Raw genomic sequence first — 6,000 nt, forward strand, 5'->3', positions numbered from 1 at the left:
AAATTTTCAAATAAATTCTTTGGCAGAAGTTCTGTGTAAGAAACTGCTAAATTTGTGTGCCCATTTTTAGGCATTCAAGATGGAGCTGAGTACAGGCATCTCTTCAAATGCTGAGTGTGCTTGGACCACCTGTTTGAACTTAGTGGACTCCATATTAATAAATGTGTTGTTATTTTCACTAAAACCCTTCCAGTGGACCTTGGTGCAGCAGTGATACTCAACTCCACTAAGCTCATAGTCACTTCCATCTCTTGTAGCCCACATTAATTCCACCCTAACCAATCAATCCCCATGCTCACCAGTCCTCTTGTCACTTCACGATTTACCTGAGCGATAGTATCAGTAAGACACATAATCTTCTTCTTCCTTTGGGCAAATTGTGTGTGAGATATGAACCCCAGATCCTCTTGATAATAGACTTGAACACAGGAAATATTCCTAACCAACCTCAAGTCTGTTCAGGTATATAGTACTGAAGAGTCTCTGTACCAAAATCCTTTAAAAAATGGAATGTGGAATCAACATATGAAAAGTTCAATGATCTCATATTTGAGCTAACAGAATGAATGGACTGGAAATCTACAGCCTTACCTAAATCCACTTAAAAGTCCTGTATTCCACTCTCATAAGGAAATTGCATCTACTTCTAACTTTTAGACATATTTCCACTCACTCTTTTTAATGATCATTTTTCACATAATTCTTACTAAATTCTGGTTCACAGGGATGCTTATATTTAATCCCTTCTCTTTCTGCAAAGACAAATTCCTGGAATTTATGAACAACTTCTCAATTTATAATACATTTGTTAATGAAGTTGGTAATTTGGTAAATATTAACCTGCATTAAAATACCTCTTACAAAACCATGAATCCTTTTCTCTTGCTTTGAGGGAAATTTGATCCTTCTTGCAGAACCTCTATATGCCCTCCTATGTGATTACATCAATATGTTGGGCCCAGGAGAGATCCTCGAAAATGTCAACACCAAGAACATGAAACTGCTCACCCTTTCCACCACTGGCCATTCAGTCAGGGCTAGTGCAGGTTCTCCCAACATCCCTTCCTGAAGCCCACAGTCAACTCCTTGGTCTTGATGATGTTGAGTGCAAAATTGTTCTGACATCACTCAACCAGCCGATCTATGTCTCGTTTGTATGCCTCTTCATCGAGATCATCCACAAATTGATAAAAGGTGTTTGAGAAGTTGATCTATTCAGTAAAAGGTGGAATGTGAGTATTGGGTCCTCCGATGCAGCTATTACTCAGTACATTATTTGCTGCTTTCACATGTAGCTTGACGTACTCATATGAGTCTTTCCATTGAAAGGAATTTCTACTCTGCTTCACATTTGCTGCCAGTTTTGTCACACTATTACTGCAATTGATAATGCTCACTTTATTTGTAAAAAGAATTCAGTACTTTGTGGGCAATCTTTCCTTTGTTGCTTTTGCAGTGTTTTTCATGCTTTACTGTGTTACTGACTTAGGTATTGGTAAGTGTTTTGGGTGAAAAAACCATTCCGGGGCAGCAACAGACAGGCCCTAATAGAAGCTCAGTGCTTTGTTTAATACTCTGCCCTTTTTTTCAGGGACCTGATGATCTGTCAATCCTTTCCTGCAGTTTCCATTATCTGTCTAGACTTATTGCCTCCCTTTTCTACAAAGAGGACACAACATCACATGGTTTGTCTAGCTTCTTTCATTTTGACTGGTGCACTGGCCGTAATATCGTCTGCCTTTCTTATAGCTTCTTTACTACAGAAAATTTCCAATGTTTACCAGCTGCCCCACTTTTCTGTACCCTACCGCAGGGATTTAAATGAACATTTAAAATTGCTAACAGATGTTAGCATTCATTATTGATCTTCTCACTCCATTGAACAGCCCACTGTATGGGCATTATTGTGAATTAAATGCAGATCCAAAACGAAAAGACTGAAATCCTTGACAATCAACAGGAATAGAGAAACAGGCAAACAATTACATCAGTGTCTTTTACAACCTCAGGACAGACCAAAAGATTTTATGGTTGATTAAATGCATTTGAAATGTATTCATTGCTATCATGTAGGAAACTCTACTTGAAGAGAGAATTTAGGGAGTTAGGTAGAAAGCTGGAAAGCATGACCTCCAGGGTAGTAATCTATGGATTGCTGCCTGTGCTACGCGCCAGTGAGGGTAAAAATGGGAAGATTATATTAGATTATGAGGACACTCAGTCCTCGTATATTGTCATTTAGAAATGCATGCATTAAGAAATGATACAATGTTCCTCCAGTACGATATCACAGAAACACAGGACAGACCGAGACTAAAACTGACAAAAACCACATAATTATAACATATAGTTACAACAGTACAAAGCAATACTGTAATTTGATAAAGAGCAGACCATGGGCACGGTAAAAAAAGTCTCAAAGTCCCGATAGCCCATCATCTCACGCAGACGGTAGAAGGGAGAAACTCTCCCTACCATGAACCTCCAGCGCCGCAAACTTGCCGATGCAGCACCCTGGAAGCACCCGACCACAGCCAACTCTGAGTCCGTCCGAAAACACCGAGCCTCTGACCAGCCCTCCAGCACCGAGCACCATCTCTGCCGAGCACTTCGACCCCACCCCGGCCACCAGGCAACAAGCAAAGCTGAGGACTCAGGGCTTCAGAAGCAGTGGCAGTGAAGCAGGCATTTCAGAAGTTTCACCACATGTTCCTCCGTGCTCTCACGTCTGTCTCCATCAAATCACGATTGTGCATGGCACCCTACTCGACAGATAACAGATATTCATCACCGGAGTGGCCGCAGTGCGCTGCGTCACGCCGCCATCTTCTCCTCTCCTGATCTGGTAGATGAATGCATAGCTGAGGAGCTGGTGCAGGAGGCAGGGCTATAATGTTCTGGATCATTGGGATCTCTTCTAAGAAAGGTATGTTCTGCACAATATGGATTGGTTAAACCTGAAGTCGAGGGGGATCAATATGCTTACGGGCAAGTTTGCTAGAGCTATTGGGGAGGGTCTAAACTACTTTTTCAGGGAGATGGGAATCAGAGTGATAGGGCTGAAGATGGGGCGGTTGGTATACAACTAGCAGCAGTGTGTAGTGAGACTGTCAAGAAGGACAGGAAGATGATAAGGCAAAATCGAAGTTAATAAGATGAGTTGCAGTGTAACAAAGTTTAAAGTAAAATTTATTATCAGAGTACACACGTCACCATATACAACCCTGAGATTCTTCTTCTGCGGGCATACTTAGCAAATCTATAGAACAGTAACTGTAAACAGGATCAATGGACAACAAACTGTGCTCATCTAGATATAAATTAAGAGCAATAAATAATGAGCATGAAGTAACAGGATAAAGTGAAAGCATTGGTTCTGGGAACATCAGAAGTAGAAAGAGTGTAGTTATCCTCTTTTGTTCAAAAGCATAATGGTCGAGGGGTAGTAACTGCTCTTGAACGTGGTGGTGCAAGAAGTGTGTATGACCGTAGCCTGCTTGAAGCAGGTGGATACCACACGCACATGGGGACAAAATTGAAAAGAGTCACGAATACAGGACTGAAGAATTCACACAGTATATGGAATAAGGTAGGTGTTCTTGTAGTGTATTTAGTGATTGGTAGGTATGACGTGGGCATCATTGAGTCGTGGCTGAAAGATCATTGTTGGGAATTTAACATCCAAGGATACACATTGTATTGAAAGGACAGGCAGGTAGGAAGAGTAGGTGGTGTGGGTCTGTTGGTAAAAAAAAATCAAATCCTTAAAAATAGGATCAGAAGATGTAGAATTTTTGCGGATAAAGTTAAGAAACTGCAAGGGTAAAAAGATTCTGATGGAAATTATCTATAGGTCTCCAAACAGTAGCCAGGGTTTGGGCTACAAATTAAAATGGGAGATAGAATGCATATAAAAAGAGCATCATTGTGGTAGTTATGGGGATTTAAATATGCAGGCAGATTGGAAAAATCTGGTTGGTGCTGGATCCCAAGAGAGAGAATTTGTAGAATGCCCACAAGGTGGCTTTGTAGAGAAGCTTGTGGTTGAACCCACTAGGGGAATGGTTATTCTGGACTGGGTGTTGTGCAATGTATGAGATTTGATTTGTTGTTGATTGTTAAGGATGAGGTCTCAGGATACTTGGAGACACACAATAGAAGTTCAAAGTTCAATGTTTAAAGTAAATTTATTATCTAAGCACATATCTGTCACCACATACAACTGTGAGATTCATTTTCTTGTGGGCATGCTTAATAAATGCATAGAATAATAACCATAACAGAATCAATCAAAGAATGCACCAACTTGGGCATTCAATCAGTGTACAAAAGATAACAACAGTGTAAATACAAGAAGAAAGAAATAATAATAATAAATAATCAATACATATCCAGAAAATAAGATGAAGAACCTATAGGTTGAGGGAATGTGAGTCCATAGGTTGAGGGAACATGTGAACATGGGGCAAGTGAAGTTTTCCCCTTTGGTTCAAGAGTTTGATGGTTGAGGGGGGAATAATGGTTCCTGAACCTGTTGGTGTGCTTTTTGAAGTTTCTGTTTCTGCTTTCTGATGGCAACAGCGAGATGAGAACATGTCCCAGGTTGTGACGACTCTGATGATGAATGCTAGTCAGTATACTCTGATGGTGGATGCCAGACAATATACTCTCCACTGCACATCTATAGAAGTTTGTCAAAGTTTTAGATGTCATGCTGAATCTTTGCAAATGCCTAAATAGAGGCACTGCATTGCTTTCTTCGTAATTACACTTATGTACAAAGCTCAAGAAAGGTCCTCCAAAATAATAACACCAAGGAATTTAAAGTTGTTGACCTTCTCCGCCTCTGATCTTCCGATGAGCACTGGCTCATGGACATCTGGTTTCCTCTTCCCGAAGTCAATAAACTCCCTGGTCTTGCTGACATTGAGTAAGAGGCTGTTATTATGGCATCACTCAGCCAGATTTTCAGTCTTCCTCCTCTATGCTGATTCCTTTGATTTAGCCTACATCAGTGGTGTCATTGGCAAATTGAATATGACATTGGAGCTGAGATTAGTCACACAGTCAAAAGTGTAAAGTGAATAAAGCAGGAGCACTAAACCTTCTGCTGTACCTGTGCTATTGGAAATTGTGAAGCAGATGTTGTTGCCAATCTAAAATGACTGAGGTCTGCAGGTGAGGAAATCAAAGATCCAATTGCACAGTAAAGTACTGAGGCCAAGGTCTTAGAGATTCTTGATAAGTTTTGAGGAGTTGATAGTTTTCAAAGCTGAACTGTAGTCAATAAAGGGCATCCTGATGTATGCATCATGGCTATCCCAATGTTCTATGGTTGAGCGAAGAGCCAATGAGATGGCATCTGGTGTGGACCTATTGCTCCAGTAGGCAAATTAGAGTAGATTTAAGTCACTCCTCATGCAGGGGTTGATATGTTTCATCATCAACTTCTCAAAACATTTCATCACTGTTGATGTCAGTGCATGTACAGTACTTGGCCAATGCCCCATCTGGGCAGGATGCTTTTCATGGGTTAACCCTCCTGAAGGTGGCCTGCACGTCAGCTGCAGAGACTGAAATCATAGGATTATCGGAGGATGTGGGAGTTGGTGATGCTTCCTCTGTGCTTTGACAGTCAAAGCAAGCATAGAAGACATTGAGCTTATCTACAATCGAAACCCTTCTGTTGCCTATGTTGCTTGATTTAACTTCATAAGAGGTGATAGCATTTAAGCCCTGCCACAACTGTCGAGCGGCTTTTGTTTATTCAAGTTTTGCCACTTTGCCCGTAAGATGGCTTTGAGGAGATCATATTTGGACTCCTGTAAATTCGTTGACCTCTTGTAACCTGAATGCCTCTTACCTGGCCTTCAGCAGCTTGCAGGTCTTGTGGTACATTTAGCACTTCTGGTTGGGGACGACTCTGAATACTTTTATGGGAACACAAAACTGTTTCAATAAAGTCCTTGACAACCTTGGGAGTATTCTCTTGGATCCATA

This window comes from Mobula hypostoma, chromosome 4 (genome assembly GCF_963921235.1).
Source record: "Mobula hypostoma chromosome 4, sMobHyp1.1, whole genome shotgun sequence".
In the NCBI taxonomy this organism is placed as follows: domain Eukaryota; kingdom Metazoa; phylum Chordata; class Chondrichthyes; order Myliobatiformes; family Myliobatidae; genus Mobula; species Mobula hypostoma.